At 49.8% G+C, this 26,952-nt stretch overlaps 1 long non-coding RNA gene across 2 annotated transcripts in view; it reads right to left on the bottom strand.

Moving 5' to 3' along the window:
- Nucleotides 1–23,269, bottom strand: part of LOC134388909 (uncharacterized) — a 32,321-nt gene extending 9,052 nt beyond the window's left edge. Inside the window, exons 1-4 of one of the 2 annotated variants that reach the window (XR_010024669.1) lie at nt 23,150–23,269; nt 20,035–20,205; nt 17,207–17,374; nt 3,935–4,011 (exon numbers count right to left, since the gene is read on the bottom strand). This is a non-coding gene — a long non-coding RNA (uncharacterized LOC134388909). Of the gene's footprint in view, nt 1–3,436; nt 4,012–17,206; nt 17,375–20,034; nt 20,206–23,149 lie in introns of those variants that run through there. The other variant, XR_010024668.1, reaches the window with a different exon arrangement.
- Between the last annotated feature and the right edge of the window lie 3,683 nt (nt 23,270–26,952).

The raw sequence follows: 26,952 nt of genomic DNA, 5'->3' as shown, positions 1-26,952 counted from the left end.
TGGTAATAAGGATCAGTTGCAGCACTGGGATAAGCAGCTCAGGGTAGAAGGGCATGTCTATGATTTGTCTCTCTGACCTTACTCTTATAAGATTCTCCAGGCAACAGGACCAACCCAAAACCTGCATGCACTTACTTTAGAAGCAAGTACAGCTCAGTGGCATAACAGTGGACCATAGTGAATACAGTGGTGTGTTTCCAGATCCCTCCTTCAGGACTGAGGCACTCATCCCGCTACTGGATTGGTTGGCTGCTAATGGCTCGTGCTGGAAATTCTCTTCTATTGGCCAAAAGAAAGTGCCAAACCTAAGATTATGGCCTTTCCCCAGGGGCCACCCATTTCCAATGCCTGGTTGATGGGGGGGTTACAAAGACCTGTCCCTTTGCCTCAGTGTAGGACACGCCTGAAGGGCAACACCAGCTCAAGAGCTCCCTAGGGGATCGACCTCAGTTACGAGAAATCATACATCATCCTCTCCCACCCACTCGGCTTCTCTCCATCCTTTAAAGGTGGTGTTTCTGAGACTTCTCCCAAATACACAAAAATCTCCATTGCAGAATGTTTCCAAAACACCTGACCTGACATAAGATCATTCAATCAGGTAAAGAACCCCATTTACATAGGGGCTGGAACAGTGGAAAGGGAATGTGGATTGGGGTGAGGAAGAATTCAATTCAGGATTCAAGATCAGGTGCAAGTCAGGAATAGAAGACAGCTACACTTTTGATTTAGTGGAAATTGTTAACTTTTCCCACTTCCTCCTTGGTTGACCCCACCACCACCATGACCATCTCAGATGAAGAACACTGGTTATGGTAAAAGATTTCCATTGCTGGTGGGAGCAGGACCAAACTGACATTACCCCAGCACAATACAGTAGCCTCTTTGTATCTTGCATGAGGACATTAACTTATCATTAGATGAAGGACAGAAGCTGATGTCAAGAAGCTAAAGAGGAGTGGACAGTGTTGAATACCTTCACCCTGCTCTGTGCCTAAGGAGGTGAACTCATATGGGCTCTATCAGCAGGCTGATTTGCCTTAGAGCTTCCACTTGGGTTGGTCAGTGGGAGGGATCCAGGCAGGAGATCAGAAGATGGAGAAGGTCCCTCTGCTGTGGCTATAATCCTGCAGGAAAAAGGGGGGCTGACGCCACCCGTTACCTCCTCTCTGCCCCTGCAGTGCAACCCTTTCCTCTCCGCCCACTACATCCTCAGATTTCAATGACCGCCTCCCCCCTCAGCTCTTCTAACTGCCCTTCCTACCATCCTTTCTTGTTTTCCCCACACCCTACCTGTAATTCTGTGTCGCTTTAACATGGATTTTTCTGATCTAATGATACGCCAGTGCACTGAGAGTATTACAAAAAGTCCTGACCATTTCCTACAAGGCCCCAATCAGTCAGGATCCCCTACATCACTGACTTCACTTTTGACCACTTTCCTCTTTCCTTGCTCCTCTGTAGTCATTCTGGTCTCTTTGCTATTGCACAGCTCTGCAGCAGGGTCTCTGTATAGTTTAGACTGGTATTTCCCCACCCGGCCGCATGGCTCATTCTGCCCATTTACTTAGGTCTCTGTTCAAATCCGCTTAGGCCTCCAGTGCCCACATTTCTTATCACCTTTATCGGGAGTTATTTTTCTCCATAGTACTTATCCCCATTTGACCAACTCAATACAGCTGTCCCTCAGTATCCATGAAGGAATGGTTACAGGACCCCCATGGATACCCAGTTCCACAGATGATCAAGTCCTTTACATAAAATTGTAGAGGGTTAGAAAGCTTGATTCCTATTTGGTTATTAGATAGGGTATTTAGGTAATGCACGCAATGGGACAAAAGTCCTCAGACAGGAGGCAAGAGCCTACAGCTAGGGGGCAAGAGCCTACATTCAATCAATTCTGATCACTGTTTAGGTAAGGGATTGTATACACTGATTGTTAATATAATGGGTTCATTGGAAGATTTTGTGAGAAGGAAACTCACACAGGTCTAAAGCCTTTAATGTGAACAAGAGAACTGAAGCAAAACAGGGATTGTTCTGAGGGCAATAACCCTCAATACAACAAACCTTAAATGACGGGAAAATCTGTGAGTTAAGATTTCCAAGGACGTGCTGCTAGATTAGTTAGTACACGGGGGTTGTTCCATGCTTTGCTTTACGCTGTTTCTTTGGGTTTCTCAAGAAGACAGGCACTTTGATGATTATCTTATGGTTTCTTCTGCATGTCACATAGCTTAGATTTATGACTCTTTTGGTGGTATATTGTAACCATCTGTTCTTTTCCTGTAATTTCCTTGTCTTTACAATAGAAACTGAAGCAAAAACCAACTCAGGGCTGTACGCAGCTTCTCCTTCTAACAGAGGAGTTGTTGAGCTGCAGGCCCTTCGGGCTTCTCATCACATTCATGTTGCTTTGAGTGATCTTTTTTGCATCTCTGTTACACAGCAAAATATGTAACATAAAATGACGTAGTATCTGCATATAACCTACCCACTTCTGCATAATTTAAATGATCTCTAGCATACTTTTAATACCTAATACAAGGTATATGCTATGTAAATAGTTGTTATGCCGTATTTATATCTGCACTACTTTTATTGTGGTATTTATTTTATTTTTTGAATAGTTTTGATCTGCAGTTGGTCGAATCTGCAGATTGGAACGTGTGGATACAGAGGGCTGACTGTACAGACAGGCTTATCTGACTAACGTTTATTCCCCATCCCAAACCTCACAGGGCTGTAACCACCACGATGGCCAGAACCATGTTCTCTTCATCACTGTGGCTCCCGTACTGCAAACCGTGCCTGGTACAGTGGCGGTTCTCTATAGCATAGGGGCTAAAAGTGTGGGCTCTGATAGAGACTATCTGGGTTCAAGTTAGACCCTAAGACTTAGTATCCTGGTTACTTCAGACAAGTAGCAGACCTTTCGTGTCCAAGCTTTTCCTCTGTACAGTGGGAACAGTGAGCGTACCTACCTCATGGACTTGTACCATCTTGTATTTATATGTTGATAGGGGTCTCGGTTACACAGGTGTGCTCATTTGTCAAAGTCAATTAAACTGTACACTTACGATGGGTACATGACCCTGCAGTAAATTATACCTCAGTTGATTCGAACTCATTTTCTAAGTGAAAGAAGATAGAGACAAAAAGCCATAGGTTGTGTGATTCTATTGTGTGACACTCTAGAAAAAGCAAAACTGTAGGGAATAACAACAAATCAATGGTTGCCAAGGCTAAGGGGTAGGAGAGGGAGAAGAGTACGAAGGACTAGAACAAGAAAATTTGGGAGTAATGGAACTTTTCTATATCATGACTGTTGGTGGATACCCACCTCTGTGCATTTGTCAAAACCAATAGAACTATACACCACAAAGAGGAAATATTATGGTATTTTTTTCTTTAATTTACCAAGTGGTGGAGGGAATGCAAAATACAATACAATCTATAACAAATGAACCTAACTGAATTACAAATGAGGGGAGTGGGGAAAAACCTAAATTACTCAGGAAAACTATTTGGATCAGATACTGTAAGGCTGAAAAACAAAAAGAACTGTACATAGATCCTGTACTCTAGGCCATACATTTGTTTCTCTCAAGGGTGTACGTTAGAAATTCTGACACTACTTTATAGATAAACGAGGGTTGAACAACTAAGTAAACAGATTATAGATAATAAGAGCCAGTTTCCCACTGTCAAAAAAAGATGCTACAAACAAGCAAAGAGAGAAGGCTAGAACGAACCCTGTGGTGTTAGATTGGAATTGGAGGTATCAGTATGAATTCACTGGGATTTTTATAGATAGAAACAGAACACACACGTGTGCATATGTATAGAATAGTACACATCCATATATTTCTAACCTCTGTCAGTTGAGAAGGCCTAGAAGCCATGACATCCCAGTAGCAATGAGAATACCTACCATCCAGATCTTGGCTTCTAAATAGCGTTCTCTGATGAAGACACTAGGGTTCCTCGATGAAGTGGCCGAGTCTAGAGCTGGAGCAGGAAAAATACAAAAGATGATTATGGAAAAATCTTATGGTACCAAAAGTTAAGGAAATGCTCAAAAACATGTTGGGAGCTTATTGAAATGACACAGTAAACAACCTGAAGGATTTTCTACTAGAGACTACAGAGTCACAGAAAAGAAGCCCTAAAAACGTGCCTTAAAATTCCCCTCCAGTCCTTGGATAACACATAAGTTGTACATGTGCAGGGAAAGACTCTCGGAGGCTTAGCTATATAGATACTGAAAGCTGAAGAGTTGTGCAGAAATTTCAGAGGTCACACATATTGGAGAAATGGAGATTCATGTTTGGACTCATCTGGAGTGGAATGACCTTTGTAAAAACCTCTGTTTCAACTAAGACCATAGAAATGCCACAACCTCAGAGTACCATGCACTAAAAGATACAGGTATAAGTGCAAACTGGAAATAAATCTGTCCTTATAAAATCTAAAGCATGTTTTGATAGACTCAAGGTGTCCCATCAGTATTATAACTGCCTGCCATGACAAAACTTATCTTTAGAGAAGGACAGCATAGTCAGAAACCTCTAAAAAAGTACCATCACAATACAAGCCCACAACAAAAAAATTACTAGACATGCAAAGAAGAAGAGAAAGGTCCAAATTGTGAATATAGAAATCAACAGAAGCAGACCCCAAAACAATCCAGGTATTGGAGTTAACAGACAAGGACTTCAAAATAACTACAAATAAAATGTTTTTTAAAAATGGAGAGGAAAGGACAAATTGTGGAAAATAAAATACGAACTGCAAATCTTGAAAGAAATCAGAGAAAAAGGATACATCTCTTTCAAAACAGCAAGAATAAGACTAATGATGACTTTTCAAAAAAAAACTATAGAAGCGAGAAGACAACGAATGAATAATTGAATTTGAATTTTAAAAAACTGCCAATCTAAAATTCTATAACTTCACAAAATGTTCATCACAAATGCAGATGAAATAAAGATGTTTTCCAAAGGGATTTTTTTAAGAGCTGAAAGAATTACTCACCAGAACAACCACACTTCAAGAAACAGTAAAGAGAGTTATTTGGGCTCAAGGAAAATGATTCTATGTGGAAACAACTTCAGCACTGAATGAAGATCCTCATATAACATAAAATGCGACTAAATACAAATGAATGTTGACTGTATAAAATAACCCTGTACAGTTTTACAACTCTTCTGCAAGTCTAAAAGTTCTCAGAATGAAAGGTCACTTCCAACACTATAAATGACAGCAGCCCAGAAGTAACCCCATCAAATTCTCCTCAACAGTGGAGAAGGGGGAGCCAAGTGGCCCACTCAGTCTATACTGACAATACCTCAAGGGGAGATGCAGAACGTGACTCTCCCCAAAGAGAGACAAGTGGAACTCCATCCCGTGACCCTCCATCTCTCCCCACACTGAGACAGTGGGGCCTCCATCCACTAATTCTTCCCAGGTCCCCAACACTAGAAAAGATGGGAGCTCCAGGAATGGATCCTTCATGCCCTCAGCAACAGAGACAACAGGAGCCCCAGCCTCTGACCCCAGACAATGGAAGCTTCACCAAGTCATCCCCCATATCCTTTCAACATACTTATGATAGAAACTCTAGAATGCAACCCTCTATCGCCTGCACACTCAAGAAGAAAGGAGCCTCTGCAAATGCCCCCCCGTGGATCAGATGAAGAGACCGAGGGCCAGGGAGGGGCACTGACAGGTCTCCAGTTGCCCAGCAGCTGGGGCCAGGAGGGGGTGCAGAGGGTGCTGGTCTCCCCTCCGTGAGTGACCACCTCTATGTAGGGCCGGATCATGTGCAGTCTGATGCGATGCTCCTGTTTCCCAATGATCATTGTCTGCCACCGGTGCCCACTGGTGGCACTGCCATCCTCCACCGCACCATCCCCAAACAGATCTGTGCTGTCCCCAGGCATGTTCTTGATGGAGGCTGCAGGGGTGTCATCTGGAAGCAGCCAGGGGTGGGGGGAAAGAGAGGGACACCCGAGGGCGGACATCTCCCAACCTCCTGCTCAGACTCCCTCCTGCGGCTCCCTTTGCTGGTGGCGGCTGTGCATCCTTCACTCCTCCCCATCTGGCTGCTCTGCTCACCCACTTTCCTCTCCCTTCTACTCGCCCTCCAAGGTCCGGCTCAAACGCCACCTCCTCCAGGAAGCCTTCCCAGAAACCTCTTTCACTGGTCTCCCAGATGCTCTGTTGGTTTTGGAGCCCTGTCCTGGGGTAAAAAGGATTCTAAGAGAACACTCTGACCAAATGCACCCCAACAAATCGGGCAACCAGATGAAATGGACAGATTCCTAGAAACACACAAACTACGAAAAGTGACTGAAGAGGAAGCAGAAAATCTGAGTAGACCTACACCACGTAAGGAGATTGAATCACTCATCAAAAACCTCCCAAGAAAAGCCTAGGACCAGAGGGCTTCACTGGTGAATTCTACCAAACATTTAAAGAATTAATACCAGGTTTTCTCAAATGCTTCCAAAATACTAAAGAGGAGGGAACACTTCTAAACGTACTCAATGAGGTCAGCATTACCCTGAGACTGAAGCCAAAGACATCAAAAGGAAGAAAACCACAGACGAATATTCCTTATGAGTATAGATGTGAAGTCCAGCCCACTACTCATGGGGTAAAGTCTGAATCCCGTCCTGATCTGGAAGGCCTGACCCTTGCACTCTGGCTCCTGATTTCAGCTTCAGTCTCTCTTCAAATGCTCCCCTCCCCATGCCAATGCAACCATCTCTCCCTGAAGACACCGAGCCTTCTGGATTCTGTGCCTCTGCATGTGACCAGCACTCTTCCTGGAGTGCCTCCTTCTCAAAAACATGAATGACCTTATGTACTTTGTGGTTAGATAACACTTGTACACAGTACAAAATTCAGAACCTATATAGATAGTTACAAGGCCGATGGTGGATGTGCTGGCGGCGATTGGGAAAAAGGGCCGGGCTGAGTATCGTCACAGGTGCAGGCTTGGGGCCATCGGTGGAAAGACACATGGGGTCCCACTGGTAGGGGGGAAGCCCAATCCGAGTCACGGCACCAATGAAAGGGATGGCCCGGAGTCGCAAAGAATTACACCGAGAGACAGACACCCAGCCAGAATGTATATTGGAGGGCTTCAGGGGCAAGCGGGTGGGCTGCCCTCTCAAAGCAGGAGCAGCTGCATGCAGAACTAGGGAGTGCCTTATATATCCTAATAGGTGGAGCTGTCTCATTGTCATTGGATGAGAGGACCAAGCGAGAGTTTAAGCTGAGCTGGGACTTTCCTATAGGTGGGGAAAATCGTGTGCGCGGGAAGGTGATGTGGTGGTGGAGAGGGGGGTGTCTTTTGTGGTTCTTGGAAAATGTGCTATTCTAGGGACCTGAAACTTTCCACAGCCATTTTGGGTGTTCTTCCTGTCCACCTGCTGCCATCTTAGACTGACATCGGTCATAACATAATTGGCTAACAAGCAGGACAACAGAAAACCCCGTTGGCTTTTTCTTTTTTCTCCTCCCTAATTCCTGACCCAGAGGAAGAGTCTTAGAGCACGGGGCTGGGGAGGGGAGGCTACACTCCATCTCATAGTGATCCCATCGTGTGGGGTGATGACGACTCAAAGAACATCCACTCAAGTCAGCAGTAAACATTATAACAGCCCTCCTGTGGGGAGGCGCATGCTTGGATGTTGAGTAGACCAGGGTTCAAAGCCTGACTTTGCCACTTACTAATGAAACAGAGTAAGGCTAGGCCTGTGAACTAAACTGACTCCATCTTCCCTGCAGAGGACACTTTATTACTTTTCTACTCCTCAGTCATGAGACACCCTGCACATGATTACCCATGGCCTGTCCTGATAAAACAAACAGAGATAAGAGGGAAACAGATATTCACTGAGTTGCAAAACCCCTCCCCAAGGCTTGTTTACTGTAACTGTAAACAATAAGTTACAGATTAAGCTTAACACCCCTTTAGGAATTCCCGCACGGGCACAAAACTTCAAGGCGACTGCTACAGTGAGCCTCCTGGGGTGACAGTGATGAACACCACCACCATCTCGGACCTACTGAGCAGGCACAAGGACCAAAGACCTAACTGAGCATGTGCCCGTGATGCCACCAGGAAGAACAGAATGGACCACCTGCAGTGGAGCTGGCCTGCACCCCCTAACTCCTGTTGCAAGTTAACATGACTGACTCCATCTTTGTCCCAGTTATAAAAACAGCTAAATGCATTTCTACACTCTATAGCTCTGTGGTCACAAGCCTGTTCCTGTGTTAACAAGAAAACTGCAGACTGCCAGATCGTTCCTGTGCAAATGAGAAACAGAGTTGCTCTCTAAAGCAGACCCCTCCTCAAGTAACCACACTTCCTGCCTTTGCACCCAGGTGTGATAGACCCTTACCCAAAAAGCCTTTTTACCTAGTTTTAACTCACAACCACAGTAGCCTAGTTAACCATCTATTAGAAGACCCCCAATTTAGGAAACTCTGCCCGGAGACCAGTGGAGGAGCCAATAAAAATGGCTTAACCTGCTTATTCTGGCTTCTGTAAACCAGCTTGCTGAACATCTCTTGCAGAACATCCTGTATGCCAAACAGGATGCGGTTTATGCCTATAAAAACTTTTCCCTAATGAGGCTGGGGGCTGCACTCTACCCAGACTGCCTGAGGAGACAGCCGCTGGCCGGCAGGAGAAATAAACCTTCCACAACCCCCAAGTATTTTTGTGTGGTGTCCGTCTCATTGGGAACTGCGCCTCACGACAGTCCTTTCCCTATAAAAGACCCTGAACAGCTCCCCTCCGGAGGTCTAGCTTTCCTGTAGCTACGCCCCTTATGCGTAAGTCCATCTCCTCTCTTTATAAAGCACTGCTTCCTTTACTGCTGGGTGTGTTATTCATTTCTATGATCCAAGAGCCTACTTCGGTACAAGTCAGGAGGTAAGGGGACTCTGGGTGACAAGGATGGCCCTGGGGTTTTCCCGATGCGGCACACGTGCTGCTCTAATAACTGCACCAGAGAAGACCCCAACTGCAAGAGACAAGTGGCCACCGAGACTGTTTTGCTCCTGTGTCTCTCTGCTGCTGGGAAGTCTCTCTGGGAGCCCACGGCCTAAATTCTGATAAGATGATGCTTTATTCTTTTACTTTCCCTTGAGAAGGTTCCCCTGATGGGGGATTCATGAGAGTGGTGGGATTCATTCCCACACTGCACAGTGACTGCAAGTCCGGAAGCCACTAAAATCTCCTTACCTTTCTCTGACCTTCTGAGCCCTCTCCTGCTGTTTGGTCAGATTGCATCAGCTTCTGTATAGATGCACACTGGGGGCTCCCGGCTGTGCTTTGTTTCTCTGACTTATAAAGTGGACCCCACTGTTTCTCTGTTTGCTTGGTTAGACATTTAGTTGAGTACCAGTTATCTGGATAAACCTTTCAATCCTTGCACCAACTTTTGGGCTTTCGAGGTGTTTGTTTAGTTCGAGAGGGCGAGCCGAGCCTGGTCTGTCAGTAACACTAGCTTTGTAACCTCAGAGAGCCACCTCGTCTCTCTGAGCTTGTCTTAGTTTTACCATCTGCAAAATGGAACTTGCAGGAGGGGAGTTGTTCAGGGTCTTGTGGATGACCCGGGGACTAGACCCCAGGGAGCCTGCTCGGCCACAGACAGTGTAATCTTGACGGCCATGATATTGATACAGGATGTTTTCAGTTTCCCCAGGATCATGTTTCAGGACATGCCTCTGGGTTTCCAGCCACTCACTCCCTGAGGTCTCAGGCCCCTTCTTCTGAGATCTCCCCTGGAGAAAAGTTACTATTGCCAGTTAGACCTATTTTCAGCACTAACAAAGTGAAAATGAAACCACAAGGGGCTGCCTTTTGCAAATCTGGTGGCTGGTCATGCTCAAAAGCAAGCACAGAATATTCTTGAATATACCTTGTGCATATAACTGGGAACCGCCTCCTTAACTGAATATTCATTAGATAGAAAAACTATAAAAGTTGAATCCCAGGCGGAGGCGGGCTTGTTGCTCACTTTCCTGGAGGCAGCCTGCACTTTGCTGGCTGAAGTGTGTATACTTTGTATCCAACTTGCTTTCAGCAGTAGCTGCTCACTCTCTTGAGCCAGTGTGCACTTTGTACTGAACTTTAACTATGTTTTCTTGCTTTTGTGTTAGGCTTGATGCCTGTACTGAGCTTACTTTTATGTTAAACTTGGTGCGGCCCGGCTCAGTCTCTGGAGCTAGGCCGCCCTCGCTCTGTGGAACCCATATTTCTTCTCTGTTTCATTAGACTTGTTCTCACTTTCTACTGTGACTCTGCCCTTGAATTATTTCCTGTGGTGGAGTCATGAATCTGGTAAGGGGACAGGGTGGGTCAAGGCCGACGATCAGGCCCCAGGCCCCTACATCCAACATCCATACATGAGCCTCCTAAGCAACCGATCTGCAAATACGATTATTGTTAGTCTTGCCGGGGTTACCTCTGGATACGGCTGGCAGACAAAGGCCTGTTCTCACTTTTTTTTTTTTTTTTTTTTTTTGTCTTTTTGTGACCGGCCGCACCGCGCTCAGCCAGTGAGCGCACCAGCCATCCTTATATAGGATCCGAACCCGCTATGGGAGCACGAGTGCGCCACGGGGTCGGCCCTTGTTTTTTGTTTTTTGGGTTTTTTTTTTTTTTTTTGTCACTTTTTAATAACATTTTTTGATTAGGTTTTTTGAGGCAGGTTCTCCTTTAACGGATGAACAAATGGAGGCACAGAGAGACAAGGTCCTTCCAGATAGATCACTCTGGTGCCAGTCAAGTGAATAGTCTCCATAATCTAAACACTTTCCCCTAAAGTCTCTCAGCCTGGACTCTGGTCTCCCTTTAAGGTGGTTTCTCCTCCTCGGCCACTCCCAAGGGGTTAAAGTCAATCTGAGAACAAGCTGATCCCTTGGGGCTAATCTTCTAGAGACCAGGGGAACTCACCTCCAGTTTCATAATCAGCCAATGAAGACAGAATAATAAACACATACTCCCTCACTGGATGACAATGGTCATTTATCCATGATTAAATGGACCGGCTCCTCTATTTTTTTTATTTTCTTTTGAATTTCTCAGTCTGTAGATAGGTGGTCAGAGGTAACAGCTTCAGGAGATGGATATGAACATGTACTTTGGCAGAAAATGATAAAAACAGAATGGTCACATTTATCAGTTGTCTGCTAGGTGCTTGGCACTGATGTAACTTCTAGATCTCACCATGACTTTGTGTGGCAGGAAACGTTACCCATTTTACAGATGGAAACAGTGAGGTAGTGACTGGCCTAAGGCAACCTTGCTGGTGAGGACTGCAGGTCTCTCGGCTCATCCTGCCTCTCATGGGGAGTGGGTTAGGGGGTGGTCACTTGGATGCATTTGATAAAAACACTGCTGTCTCTTCCTGATAGTGTATAGTTGAAGATCACAGCCTGGTGAGAGTAACATGGAAGGTATTGACGTGACACTTGTCACTAGCTGGGAGGTACTAACATCACCACATGGGCCCAGAGAACAGAGCTTTGAGCCAAAGGAGATTATTCTCAGCCTTAAAATTGAATGGAATTTGCCCTAAAAAAAAAAAAAAAAAGAAAAACATCTAATGGAATTTTCCCTGCCAGATTTCAGACCTGCTTGGGGCCCGTGATCCGCTTCTTCAATTTCTCCCTTTTAAAATGAGAACGTCCATCCTGTGGCTGCCCCGCCACGGTATGGTGGGGTAATTTGTCTGGTTTCACAGGTTCACAGCTGGAGGGAAATTTCGCCCCAGGATGGATCATACTTGAATCTTGCCCATACCTGATTCAAATGATACTCTATGGAGATGAGATTATGGACTTAAAGTTGATGCGAGAATGAGCTGAAACTTTTGGGGATGTTGGACGGTGGGAATGTGAACGTATTTTGCTGGCAAAAGGACATGCAGTTTGGAGAGACTGGAGGGAGGAGTGTCGTGGGTCAAATAGTGTCCCCTAAAAACTCACATGTTGCAGCCTGGACCCTCAGGACCTCAGAAGGTACCCTTATTTGGAAATGGAGTCATGGCAGATGTCACAAGTTAAGACGAGGTTATTCTGGAGTAGGCTGGGTCCTGATCCAGTATGACTAGTGTATGTGTAAAAAGAGGAAATCTGGACACAGACACGACACAGGGAGAATGTCATGTGAAGACAGAGGCACACACTGGGGCGATGCTTCTACAAGCCAAAGAACACCAGAAGTTGGGAAGAGGCCTGAAATATTCTTCCCCACAGCCCTCCGAAAGAGCCAGCCCTGCCCACACCTTGAACTTGACTTCTAGCCTCTAAAACTGAGAGCAAATACATTTCTGTTGCCTAAGCCACCCAGTCTGTGGGAGCCACAGACTTTGGTGCATACGGGGACACTTAGTACTGGGAGGCCAGAGTGGTGGCTGTTGGAGCTCCTGGCCTTGGGCTGGACACATCTGGGGAACCTTGTAAGTGTTCCTTCTCCCCGGCTGGCTTTGCCCACATCAGGCCTGGCTCCTCCTCCCTTCATGGCCTGTCCTAGGATTGGGGTTCCGGGGTGACCAAGGATGACTTGGTCCCTATCCCAGGACTCCTGGGCTGACAAAGCAGACACTTTCTTTTGGCTGCTGGAGGCTGAGACACCAGAGACAGCAGGACAGGGAGCTGGTAACCTGGTAAATGCTGCTTTGTTATAGGGCTGGGGAAGGCAGGTTCCCACCTCAGGGTCTAGTAGGGAGAAGAATGAAGCATCACTCTCAGGCAGCTCCAAAGACTGAGTGGAGCCTGGTTATGGCTGATCTTCCCAGGATTTCCTGAGAGGAGGAAGGAAGGCTCGTGGCTCCTTCCTCCATCTGCAAAGCCAGCAGCGCAGCCTCTTCCAGCCTCTCTCTGCCTCTGACACTCCTGCCTCCCTTTTATGAGGAACCCGTGAGGACAGTGGGCCCCCGGGCAATCTCGGATCCAGGATAATCTCCTGGTTTTTAGTTAGAGAAACAGAATCAATGCGGGGTGGGGTGCGGTGGCATGTGTGTGTGCGTGCGTGCGCGTGCGTGTGTATACACAAGGGGTCTTCAAAAAGTTCGTGGAATTCATATTATCTTTTAATTCTATTTTCCCACGAACTACTCAGAGAGACTGATTGTAAGGAATTAGCTCACGGGCCCGTGGAACGGGTGATTCTGAAGTCTGCAGGGCAGGCTGGCAGGCGGGACACCCAGGGCAGGGCTGATGCCACGGCTTCAGTCCAAAGGCACCGCTGGCAGAACTCCCTCTGACTTTGGGACCTCTGTTTTTCTTCTCTTAGGCCTTCAACTGCTTGCATGAGGCCCACCCACACTATGGAGGATCATCTGCTTTACTAAGTCCAGTAATTTAAATCTCAATCTCATCAAAAACATGCCCACACAGCAACATCTGGAGTGGTGTTTGACCAAATATCTGGGCACCATGGCCTGGCCACGTAGACTCATAAAATTAACCAGTGCATCTTCCCATCTCAAGGTCCTTCACTGAATCTCATTTGCAAAGTCCCTTTTGCCATGTCAGGGACCATTGTCGGGTTCAGGGATTAGGATCTGATATGTCTGGGGCCATTATTCAGCCAGCCACGCTTAGGAAGTGGGACCTCGTTAAAAACACTCCCTCCCTCCATTGGAAGCAGGGCCCAGAGGGGTGACGGGTCTGCCTGAGGCCACCCTGTCGGGATTGACAGCACAGGTTAGAGCTCACAGACGAAGACCCCATAGCAGGCTTGCCCTTCTCTGTGGCCTTGCTCTGCGGTGAACAATTATCCTGAGTGTGAGACAGGCTGGTCCCCTTACCTGGCTCTTGAGCACAGTGTGGTGAAGGGGTAGGGTAGTGAAGAGTTGGGCAGACCCAGCTCTCACTGCTGTGTGACCTCAGGGATGTGGCGATCCCTCTCTGGCTGGACTCTCCCCTGTAGCGTGGGTGGCCTGATGGGCTACACAGGGCAGAAACAGGCAGAGCGGGGGTTCAACTAGGACTCAGTGAGGAGATGCTGATGAGGAGAACACAGGGTTTAAGGCAGCTCCTCTGGCTGCCCAGGATCCTCTGTCCCTGGTGTCTGGGGCCTTACATCCTCAGAGCCCGAGAGCCCTCAAAGAGCACCCTCAGCTGTGCTGACATCCTGCCTCGGTACTTTGCATGTATCACCTTGTTTAGTCCTTACATGCCCCCTCTGCAAGAAGCTCACTATCTGCATTTAGTAGAAGAGACATTGGAGGCACAGAGAGGACAAGCAACTAGCTCAAGGACACACAGCAACACAGCTTGCTGTCTCTATGCAGCCGCTTCTCTCGCAGGCCCCCCTCCCTGACATTCTGCCCAGGGTGTGTGGCCTCTGACATGGCTACACTTACAGTCCTGGGGAGAGCTGAACCCTGAAAAGTGTGCCTGTTTCTGCAAGCGTGGAAACTTACAGGATGTATCTTCCACTGGGCTGCCCAATCATTCCATCCCTGTCTCTTCCAAGAGCAGCCTGCGGACCTAGCCGGGAGCAGGCAGTGGCCACCAGGCACCGCACATCCAGCCAGAGGACTGAGGAGTGACCCTGATAGGTCTGGCCAAGTGAGTTCCAATAAAAGCAACAAAACACATTTAGTTCTGGAGAATCATGGGGCCTGAATACATTTCTTTCTTGGTGCAGAAAAATCACAGAGCACCAGCATAGGGGACTTTCAGATCATCAAATTAATATTAAGCCTTTCCGGAACTTTTGGATGGGGAAAGCTGAGGCCCAGATGTTGCTTTGCCTCCCACGGATTTGTCACCCCTTTTCCCCTGGGTGATGGCGTCACCAAAGATTACTCAAAGCCCATCTCTTCTGAGCAGTGAGAAGCCCTGAAAAGGGGTTAATCTCCCAGAACCCTCAAGATAGAGGCATTCCTTCCATTTGGGAAATTAACCACGAATTGGGGTTCTCTTCCTGCATTTATTCTCCAGACCAGGAAGAGAACATAGGTGAGGTTTTTGCTAAGTATAGTTTAACAATAGAAGCTGGTAACATTCAGTAAGACAGGCAAGGTGAACTTCAACAATGCAATTTGCAACAAAAGCTTGATTTTAGCAAACATTCTCTTCTTACAGCAATTTCCCAGTATCTTTACATATCAATCAGTAACCTGATCTGTCTTTGTGCCAGCAACCTTGCTGTGTTACAATTCTTTAAATTTCTGGTCCTTTGCAAGTCAATATTTGAAACTGCAAGGCTTTGGAAAACCAGGCCCTGTGAAGTACATTTGCTTTATGCATACTCCACACCCAGAGAGAATGAAGGTTTTGTCCAGCGTCACACAGCTTCCCATATTTTGGAACATAAGTGGAATCCTCTACAGCGTGACCCTGCGGGGTTTGGTCTCTGATGAGTTGTTGACTATTGAAAGCAGCAAACAGAATGTCTAAAGTACACAAGAAGGACTGGCCAGTGAGCTCAGTGGTTAGAGTGCAGTGTTATAACACCAAGGTCAAGGGTTCAGATCCTCATACCAGCCAAGCCACCCTCAAAACCCCCCCAAAAACCACAAAGTACACAAAAGTCAACTGTTAGAGCCTCCATGACCAATCCTGGAATGGTTTGGGCAACCCAATAAATAATAGAATATTGGATTATACCCAAAGGTTAAAACAAATGTCCATGAGCCCATACCGATAGAAACAATGATTGAATAAGTCAATAAGCAGGGGAGGAGACACAAACCTCCTGTGCAGAAGCATTGTAAATATTTTACAGAATTACCCGCCCTCAAGGAGGCAGAGAGTAATTCCCCACTGTCCATATACAAAGTGACTTCCTTCCAAAGGGTACAATATGGGAAGGGGTAGAGAAAGAGGAATATTACAGCAGACAGATCAGACAAGCACACTTCAGCCAGGTGATCAAGGATCAGCAGTGAAAAGTCATCTTGATGGTGGGGACACTTGAACCTTGATAAGAAGACACTTCACCTCCATGGTCTTCCTCCCCAAAGCCTGTCACTCCTGCCTAACCGTGAGACCACCACCAGGCAAATCCAATGGATGGATATTCTACAAAATACCCAATCAGCCCTCCTCAAACCTGTCAAAAGCATCAAAAATAGGAAAGTCTGAGAAACTGTGACAGCCCAGAGGGGCCTAAGGAGACATGACAACCAAACGTTGCATGGGATCCTAGGGCAGGAAAAAAGGACACTAGGGAAAAAGGACTAAGACAATCTGAATAAAGCATGGACTTGGGTTACTAGTAATGTATCTGTAGTGGTTCACTAACTGTAACAAGGTCACGCTACTCATGTAAGTTGCTGATAATGGGAGAGATGGGTTCTGAGTCTCCAGAAGCTCTCTGTACCACCTTCCCAACTTTTCTGTAAATCTAAAACTGTTCTAAATAATAAACTATATTTTAAGAAATGCAGCCAACTACGCATCTATGTCCCTTTACTGCCACCCTGGATTCCCATGTGCAAACTGCATGGCTGAGCACGGATTTCCTGCTGCTGCAAAATCCTCTAGAACCATAACTTAGACTATGTACAGGGTGTTCACCATGGAGCAGGCACCAAACTGGGAGGCTCACAGTATGATCTTGTTTATTTCTCATAGCAATCCCATGAGGCAGGTGGAAGCCCATTTCACAGAGCAGTAAAATGTCAATATCATGGGTACCTACTTTTCATTCCTTTAACAAATACATGTTCGTTGTCTGGGCTGCCCAGCCCCCACGCAACAGCACCCACAGGCCACACCACATCCAACTGCCCCCAACAGCCCAGCCCCCTTCAACTGCTCCCACGGGCCCAAGCACCACTAACTGCACCCATGGGACAAGCCCCCACCAAGTGTACCCACGGGCACAGCACCCTCAGACCCAGTCCCCCCATGACAGCACCATCAGACCTAGCCACTGCCAAAGAAACCCTATGGGCCCAGACCCTCCCGAAGTACCAGCACTGACACAGCATTCCCCAAAGTAAACCCATGGACCCAGCCCCCACCTAACTGTGCCCAAGGGGCCAGTCCCCTGCAACTGCACCCATGGGCCCGGCCCCCACTAAAGTGCACCCACACCTTTGTTCTGTTATTTTTATTTTTCTAACACATTGTCTTTCATCACTTACTGATGAACTTCTACCCAATCTTTAAGATCCAACTCAGATGTCACCCCACTGGAGGCATCCCTACTCACCTTCTTTCACCTGACTTCAGTCCCGGGACTGCTCTTTTACGTCCACAGTCTCCATTCCACGATGTTGACACAGGAGGTGTTCAGCTTCCCTGGGTTTCGGTTTCAGGACATGCCTCTGGCTTTCCAGCCACTCCCTGAGGTCTCAGGCCCCCTCCTCTGGGTTCTTCCCTGGAAGAAAGTTACTGCTGCCAGTTAGACTTATTTTTAGCACCAACATGGGGAAAATGAGTCCACAAGGTTCTGGCTTATGCAAATCCAGTGGCTGGGCTTGCTCAGCAGAGAGCACAGAACATTCTTTAATGTGCCTGGGGGACGCGATAGGGTCTGACCAATGAACATGCTCCACAGAGAGATGGACTGAGCATGTGCAAGACTGATGGTCCATAACTGGGAGCCACCCCCTTAACTGAATATTTGTTAGGTAAAGAAACTATAAAAGCAGAATCCGGGCTAAGGGAGGGGCTGTAACTTACTCTTCTGGAGGCAGCCTGCACTTCCCTGGCTGAGGGGTGTCTGCTTTACTTTGCACGTGAGTTACTTTCAGCAGGTGGCTGCTCGCTCCCTTGAGCCAGCCCGTGCTCTGTACTGAACTTACGTATTTCTTGCTTTTGTGTTAGACTTGATGTCTGTACTGAACTTACTTTTGCATTAGACTTGGTGTGGGCCCTGCTCAGTCTCTGCAGCTAGGCCGCACTCTCTCTATGGAACCTGTATTTCTTCTCTGTTCTATTAAACTAGTTCTCACTTCCTACCATGACTCTGCCCTTGAATTCTTTTCTGGGGTGGAGTCAAGAACTTGATAAGAGGACTGGGCGGGTTGTGGACGACCGTTGCCAGAAAAGTATCCCCACGGGACCAGCCCCCCAACCAACTGCACCCAAGGGTCCAGCACCCACAAAAGTGCACCCACTTGGGCTGACCCCATGGCTCACTCAGGAGAGTGCGGCGCTGGGAGTGCAGCAGTGCTGGGAGCACCGAGGCCGCGGGTTCGGATCCTATATAGGGATGGTCGGTGAGCTCACTGGCTGAGCGCGGTGAGGGCGACACCAAGCCAAGGGTTGCGATCCCCTTACCGGTCACAAAAAAATACAAAAAAAAAAAAAGTGCACCCACTTGCCAGTTCCCGACAGAAGTGCACCCAGGGTCCCAGGCCCTCCCCCAAGTAACCAACAGGCAGAGCCTCCAGCCAAGTACACCCACAGGCCCAGCCCTACTGAACTACACCCATGGGCCCAGCCCCCACCCAACTGCGCCCAAGGTCTCCATCCCCACCAAATGCACACACGGGCCCAATCCCCCTCAATTGCAACCCTGGGCTCAGCCCCCTCGGGCCCAGCCCTTCCTCAACTGTACCCATAGACCCAGCTGCCACCAAAGTGCATCCACAGGCCCAGCCCACACCAACTACACCCACAGCCCGACCCCCACCAACTACACCCACAGCCCAACCCCCACCAACTGCACCCACAGGCACAGAACCCTCTGGCCCAGCCCTCCCCCAAATGCAACCATGGGCCCAGGGCCCAGTACCCGCCAAAGTCCCCCACCAGCCCAGCCCCCACCAAAGAACCCCTATAGGCCTAGCCTCCCTCAAAGTACCCCCAAGGACAACCTCCCCCCTAAAGTACACCCAACGGCCCAGCCCCTACACAACTGCACCCACGGATCCATACCTCTGAAAGTGCAACCCTTGGTCCAGGCCCCTGAAAGCACACCTATAAGCCCAGCCCCAACCCCACTGCACCCACAAGCCCAGCCCCCACCCAACTGCACCCATGGGCTCAGGCCTAACAACTGCACCCAAGTGTACAGCAACACCCAACAGCACCCCCAAGCACAGCCACCTAGGGCCCAGCCCTTCAACTGCACCCTTGGACCCAGCCCCCACCAAAGTGTACGCATAGGCCCAGACCCCACCCAACTGCACCCACGAGCCTGGGCCCTCCCAGCTGCACCCACTGGCCCAGCCCCCTCATCAACTGCACCCACGGGCACAGCGCCTCGGTCCTAGTCCCCTCCAACTGCACCAACGAGCCTAGCACCTGCCAAAGTAACCCCATAAGCCTAGCCCACCCCAAAGTACACGCACGGGCCCAGCTGCCACCCAACTGTGCCCTCGGTCCCAGCCCTGACCCAACTGCACCCACGGGCCCAGCCCTCCACCAAAATACCCCCACAGGCCCAGGCTCCCTCAAAGTATCCCCAAGGACAAACCTCCCTAAAGTACACTCAACAGCCCAGCCCCTACAAAACCCACAGGTCCAGCCCTCCCCAAAGTACCCCCATGGACCCAGCACCCACCTAACTGCGCCCATGGGGCCAGTCCGCAGCAACCGCACCCATGGGCCCAGCCCCGACCCAACTGTGCCCATGGGCCAGACCCCCCCCCCCAACTGTCTCCACGGGTCTGGCCCCCTCCAACTGTGCCCACAGGCCAGCCTCAACAAAGTACACCCACTGGCCTAGTCACTCCCCAATTGCACACACAGGCCTGGCACCCCCAAACTGCACCCATGGGCAAGCCCCCAGCTGCACGCATGGGTCCAGGACCCCCGAAAGTGCACCCACGAGCTCAGCCCCCCACCAGCTGCACCCCTGAGCCCAGCCCCCGCAACTGCAACCATGGGCCCAGCCCCAACAAAAGTACACCCACGAGAACAGCCACTCCCGATGCACCCTCTGGCCTAGCCCCACCTAACTGCACCCACACCTTTGTTCTGTTATTTTTATTTTTCTAACACGTCGTCTTTCATCACTTACTGATGAAATCCTACCCAATCTTTATGATCCAACTCAGATGTCACCCCACTGGAGGCATCCCTACTCACCTTCTCTCACCTGCCTTCTGTCCTGGGACTTCTCTTTTACATCCACAGTCTCCATTCCACGATGTCAATGACACAGAAGGTGTTCAGCTTCCCTGGGTTTGGGTTTCAGGACAGGCCTCTGGCTTTCCAGCCACTCCCTGAGGTCTCAGGCCCCCTCCTCTGGGTTTTTCCCTGGAAGAAAGTTACTGTTGCCACTTAGACTTATTTAGCATCACCATGTGTTAGACTTGCTGTGGGCCCTGCTCAGTCTCTGGAGCTAGGCCGCCCTCTCTCTATGGAACCTGTATATTCTCTGTTCTATTAAACTAGTTCTCACTTTCTACTGTGACTCTACCCGTGAATTCTTTCCTGTGGTGGAGTCAAGAACCTGACAAGAGGACTGGGTGGGTTGAGGATGACTATTGGGCCCTCCCTGTTCAGACCCTACCTCTGACTTCAGTGTCATTTAGTCTCATAGCTTTAAAAACCTCCTATGTGTCAAAGACCCCCAAATTTATATCTCTAATCTTAACCCAGCCCCCCACCAAAGTGCACCCACAGGCCCAGCCCCCACCCAACTGCACCCACGGGCCCAGCCCCCAACAAACTGTACCCACTGGCCCAGGCCCACCAACTGCACCCAAGTGTCCAGCACCACCCAACTGCACCCACAGGCCCAGCCCCCACCAACTATAGCCACGGGTCCAGCCTCCACCAAAGTCTACGCATAGGCACAGCCCCACCCTGACTGCACCCCCGGGCCGCACACCCCCCATTGCACCCACGGGCCCCACCTCTCACCAACTGTACTCACGGGCCAAGCCCCCACTGAACTGCAACCACGGGGCCAGTCCCCACCAAAGTATCCCCATGGGCCCAGGCCCCCCTGAAGTACCCTCATGGGACCAGTCCCCCCCCAAAGTACACCCATAGGAGCAGCCCCTACCCAACTGCACCTTCGGGTCCAGCCCACCTCCAACTGCACCCATGGGCCCAGTCCCCACAGGCCCTCAGGACCTCAGCTAGCAAACCTGGTGGGGACTTGCCCCCAGCAGACATCCCCACATCACATTTCTCAAGAGCTAGCCTGGCCAGGAGGGGGAAACATGGTCACTAGTCCCCTCAGAGAAACAAGAGTGTCCACCCATACAGAACAAACACGTGTGACCCAGCCGTTCAGATCTCTGCAAGAGTCCTTTGAAAAGTGGAGCTGTTAAGGGCAAAAAAGGAAAACAAAACTCAAACATACACCCAGACAGACTCAGAAACCCCCACCACACGCACACCTTGCTGCACGGAGGGACGAGTGCACGGACGGCCCCTGACGCATGGCACAGACCCCAGTGGCTTCCTGGGCTGGAGCTCTGGTGGTCAAACCCAGGGAAGATCCAAAGGTCATTTACCTGAGTGCTCAGCTTTGTGCTCAGCAGAAGCCCTTCTCCATCCCTGGTGCAAATGGAACAGAACCGCCAACTGTGTGTGACAACTGGCAGGGGAAGACCAACATCCTTTACCCATTTGTCCATCCAAACAAACTCAGTGTGGGAAGCCTGTGCTAAGCCTGAAACCCAGACGAGCCCAGCTCTTCCTGCAGTGGCTTACGTGTCCTGCACTCACTTCGCTGGGGCTCTGTCTTCCAGAGCACTGCCTTGCTGCTGGGTTAATGCCCTGGCCAGGAGGCATTTGATACAGGGCCATTCTGATTACGAGGAAGAAGAGTTGTACCTGGTGAGGCCCCTACAAGGGGCAGACCCTCCCCGGCCCTGTGGTTCCCAGCTCACGACAGCTGATTCGGCTCAGGCCACTCCTACCTCTCCAAGAGCCCCCGGACCTGTGGTTCTACACTTGGCTCTGGACATGTCTATCCCTATGAATCTTTAACCCAGAACCAAACTGGGGTCTCAAAAAAAGAAAAACATTTCTATCAAGCAGAAGAGAGGCTGTCTTGCTTTTCTCCTGGAAAAATATACCCCAATCCATTTTCCCATGAGTGGTCTCTACACAACATGTGCCCTCCCTCAAAACATGGTCCAGTCCTGTGCACACCACTGAGACCCAGAGGCCATGGGAGTCTGCTAAAAACAGCTCTCGACATTCCCTGCTCTAAACTGGGTGGCCAAGGCGACCTCACTGTGACCTTGGAACAACTCAACTCCCCTCCTGGGCCTCAGTTTCCCCACTTGGAAAAGGGTGAGGGTGGACTACATGCCATCTGATTCTGTGCCCCCAAATGAGACAAAACCAGAGAGAGCAACATGCATCAAACTCTGGGATCTCCTGCCTGCCTGGGCAGGCAGGGCCCTTCACTGGAGCCTAACACGGGCTTCGCGTTGTGGAGGGAACACAGGGGGCAGGTGCACACTGGTGCAAGACGCTAGAGCTAAATCCTGCAAAGAATGATAATCCGGTCCAAGCCCCAGCCAGGCCTGACCCTTTCGGGGGCTGGTTACACACACTTGGTCCCAGTGCCCAGTGGAGGACAACGGCCCAGTCTTCAGGCAGGACCAACCGTGCAGGGCCCCAGGGAGTCCTGGGGTTGGGGGAGAGTCTCTTCTCCTGACACCCCCCAGGCAGGTCGTGCCACCCCTCGTGGTCCTTCCCTCGGGTCACCTCCCCAGGCCCTGCGGGACCCAGTCCACGGAGGATGGGTTGAGCAGGCACTAGACAGGCCTCTGTCCAAAAGGAGAATCCAAGGACCCAGGCATGGGGCCTCCCTCCCGCTGGCCGCGAACACGGGCAGGTGGGCCGCCTCCATACGCCCTCACCCAGGGGTTAGGTTAGTTCCTCGATCCTCCACCTCAGCCAGGGACCCCCACCCCACCAGCAAACCCAGGGCTTCACACTTACAGACACCAGGACAGAAGCACCTCAGGGACACCTGGGGGACAGCTCTGCTTGAGAACCCACTGAGCCCTCCGACACCTCGGGGACTTCACTCCCAAGCACTGCCGCCAACCCCAGGAACGCCAGGCTTTCCTCTCACCTCCAGCTCCGTCCCTGCCCAGAAGGCCCCCCCGGGTCAGGGGCTGCTCACCCCCAGGACCCTCCAGGTCGAGACCCTACGAACTGTAGGCTTCACCCCGCTCGTCCCCCGACCCCGGCTCCCCGGTCCGCGGTCCCCCCGTCCCCTCCTCACCAGCCGCAGAGTCTCCGCACACGCCGGGCAGCGCAAGAGCCAGCAGCAGGAGAAGCGCAGCCGCCAAGCCGCCGTCCGAGCGCCGCCTCCGCCGACCGCCGCCTCCGCTGCCGCCGCGGATATAAGAACCGGCGGGGGCGCGGGCGGGAACGCGCACGCAGGGCGGCGGCCACGGCGGCCACGGCGGTACCTGACCCCGGCGTGCGCGCTCCCAGCCTGGAGAGGCGTGTCCAGGCGTTGCTAGGATACGGGGGCGGGGCCTGCCAGGATGGGCAGGATTTCTAACCCGGTTGTTTCAAAAAGTTACAAAGAAAGAAGGAGCTGTACCCTGAAGAGTGGTTACAGTGTTGTCGTTTGTGTGAAAGTGAGAAAGAAAAATAAAAAATTATTTTAAAAAGTGGTTACGTAAATTTGATCACAATTAAGAGAAAAAAATTATTAAGTCAGGGGAGAGGGAACTAAAAAACTATGAAAGTACCTGGACGGCAGTTAAAATCGAATCTCAGAGAACGAGTAAGTTTCATAGGATAAACATCCTGTGCAATATTTACATAGTTATACAAAAAAGTTAACACCGAGGTCACACCTGCGCTCCCGTGTTTATCGCAGCTCTGTTTACAGTAGCCAAGAGTTGGAACCAACCTAAATGTCCATCAACAAACAGATGGCTGGATAAGGAAACTGTGGTATATATACCAATGGAATACTACTCTGCCGTAAAAAGGAATGAAATTCTGACATTTGCAGCAACATGGATAGACTTGGAGAAAATTAAGTGAAATAAGCCAAATACAGAAAGAGAAATACTGCATGTCCTCACTCATAAGTAGGAGCTGAAAAAATTAAAAATAAACAGAGAAACAAAAAAAGAAAAATACAACAATAACAACAATTCGTTGAACCTTCAAAAGGAGAGAATAGAACTGAGGCCACCAGAAGTGGTAAAGGGGGAGGCAGAAGGTGGATTAACAAGAAATTGGTAAATGGCCACAAAAAAATGATTATATTGGATAATGATAAATATAGGAATAAAAATAATAAATAAACATTAGGGTTGAACTTGTCCAAGTGTGCTACCACACAGCCCATATTTCTCTTTTTCATGTATAGGATTTTACGTCAAATACCTTATGAAAAAAATTTTAAATGCTCCCTTTGGGGTTTTTCTGAGGATTCACTGAATATCTCTATCTAAACAAGGAATGGGTGAGTTTGCAATGGGGCTGCTCTCTCTGACCTAGCACAGGTGCCCGGTGATCTCTCTCTGACCTAGTGCAGATGCCCGGCAATCTCTCTACCCTCTTCCTAATTGGTCACAAATCGTAAATTCAACCATCTGTCCCAGGACCTTTCAGGAAGCAATGTCAAGCAGACCGACAGTTTTTCACGACCTACTATATTTCCCTTTTCCCGATTCCATTCCTTTTGGTACTTATACTATTCTCCATGATGCCTTGAAAATCACCAGAAAAGGGTCCCACGTTATATGCAGGAGCAGCAGCACCTTCAGAAGGCCCAGCAGTGGTCACCTGGTCCTGGAGTCTGCAACGCAGGTGAAACTCCCCACGCTGCCCGGCAGCGTGCTGCTCCCTAGAAGGACAATGAGGCCATGGCATCCGATTTCCACTGCAGCACACACAATCGTGCATGGGGCAGACGCTGACAAAGAGAACCAGTGCCAGTGCCTTCCTCTCCAGGCCCTGTGCAGGCTGCAGGCCCAGATGTTTCCAGACCGGCCAGCTGGGGTCCTTAGGGACAGCACTTTCCCTTGGGCTCCTGCAGGGCGCAGAGGGCAGTCCCCAGCAGTGGCCAGGGCAGATGGGAAGGTAATGAGATCATGGCCATCTTCTCTTGCCAGGCCATGCCCAGGGCTCATGAGTCACAGCTCCATGCACATCGGAGCTGCTCCGGTGGCCTCTGCTCACAAAGGCACAGCCGAGATGGGAAAGGAGAGCTCTTAACTTCTTTCTCAGCAGTTGATCTGCATGAAATGAAAGTACCAGACCAAGCTCATTACCGAATCAGGATTTTCAGGTTACTTTCCTTCGGGATTTGGATTTGGGGTTTTATGAAATAGCAGTTCAGTCAGCATGTGACCAGAAAATTTCCTAGAGGTGGGGAACTAAGTCTGGGGGAGGTGTAAAGAATTGAAATGCTGAAAAGAATTTAAGACTTAGTTCCTAAAGAGGCCGAAGGCCCAGCTTATTTGGGAGCTGGGAAGCCCTTCTTGGCTTCTGAGCTGACATTGCAATTGGCCTGATCCTCCCCAGAAGTCCTTAGCTGAGAGGTCGGGAACCCCTTCTCACAACAAGTGACAGGTCTAGAGCCAGCTCCTCCTGAGAAACAGAAGTGGAACCTGCTTGGAGAGTGGACATCGGCCCTTACCTGGTGGAGTTCTACCTAAGCCCAGCCGAGGACTTCCACGCACAGCTAGTGAAGCCCTGAGGATTGAGGTGCTTACTGGATAGTGGGGTCCCACCCCTTGGAGAGCACAAAACCCGTCAAGACCAGGAAACTTTATTACCTGCAAGTAAGGAGAACACTGCGGATCGCTCCCAAAGCAGTGTCTCCCCGAACAAGGGAAAGGCGTCGTCTTATACAGCCAAAGTTCCTGCCCAACTTCCCATCCAGGTCCTCGCTGAGGTTCTCTTGTAAGTGAAGGGTACCAGCTGGTTCAGCTTGGAGAGCTCAATTATGGGACATAGTCACTGGTCAGTCCCGAAGCCAAAGTTGCATTTGGGCCTGGGAACGAATGTGGGCTTTGGGCAAGAGCGGGACCTCAGGAGGTTGTCACACAGGCTAAACCTTGAGCCCTTGGCTAGTACAGTACAGGTTCCAGTCTAAAGATGACAAATTGAGATTTCTTGCCATGGATGACCCATGACATAAAGCAGGGGCGGGTGGGTGTGGAGATCCCAGCTCCTCTTTGGGTGGAGATTCACCAAAGTTCATGTCTGGGGCCCGTATTTCAGTTTCAGCCTTTATATTTTCAGGGCTGTCTGGCATTTCCTGGTTTACAACTTCCTGCCGCCTCCTGCAAGAACAGAAACTCAGAGCAAAGGGTTATGACCGACTCTCCTCCTGTTTCACACCTTTGAGCAGCATGAGTGCCTGGACGCTGGGTTACAAGGTTGTCACATAAACATGTCACCATGTGGGAGACTAAGGCATCCAGGATGCCATCTACATCACTCCCAGCCAGGCGTGTGAGCTGTGTGGATACTGCTCTCAGTGTTGGTTTCAACGCACAGAACTCATAACACCGGGTCCTTAACAGAATTATAACTTACTGCGCCCCAGAGGCATGGTGTTCCTGGGCACTGAGCAGGCTTCCCTGACCAGCAGTCATGTGGCTTGAGCACAGGGGAGACCAAGGCCCAGCAGCAACCAGGCGGCACAGCCAAGTCCCAGATGGCACAGCTCGCTCGCAGCTCCACGAGAAGCTCGTACAGCCAGGCCGGAGCAATGTGTGCAGGTGGCAGATGCAGTCCAGGCTCTGCAGCCCACCAGGATCCCTGGGGAAGACAAGGCCTCTCTCTGCAGAGCCGTGATGTGGGGTGGACTGGGGGAGAACAGGCCGGGGTCGGGGGCGGGGTGGGCACACCAATGCAGTCTGGGCTCCAGGCCCCCAGAGAATAGACCAAAACCAAAGAAAACATCCAGGGCCACCTCTCTCCTGGGAGGAAGCATGTTGATTTCTAAAGAAGTGCCTGACATTGCCCACCTCCCGGCTTGCAGGTCAGACCACTGGACGACACAGGCAGAGCCTCCTGCTGGAGGGGAAGCCTGCTGCATGGACCGGT

The sequence above is a fragment of the Cynocephalus volans genome, chromosome 10 (assembly GCF_027409185.1).
Source record: "Cynocephalus volans isolate mCynVol1 chromosome 10, mCynVol1.pri, whole genome shotgun sequence".
In the NCBI taxonomy this organism is placed as follows: domain Eukaryota; kingdom Metazoa; phylum Chordata; class Mammalia; order Dermoptera; family Cynocephalidae; genus Cynocephalus; species Cynocephalus volans.
The sequence above is the reverse complement of the archived record's forward strand: the minus strand, read 5'-3'. Positions and strand labels throughout refer to the sequence as shown.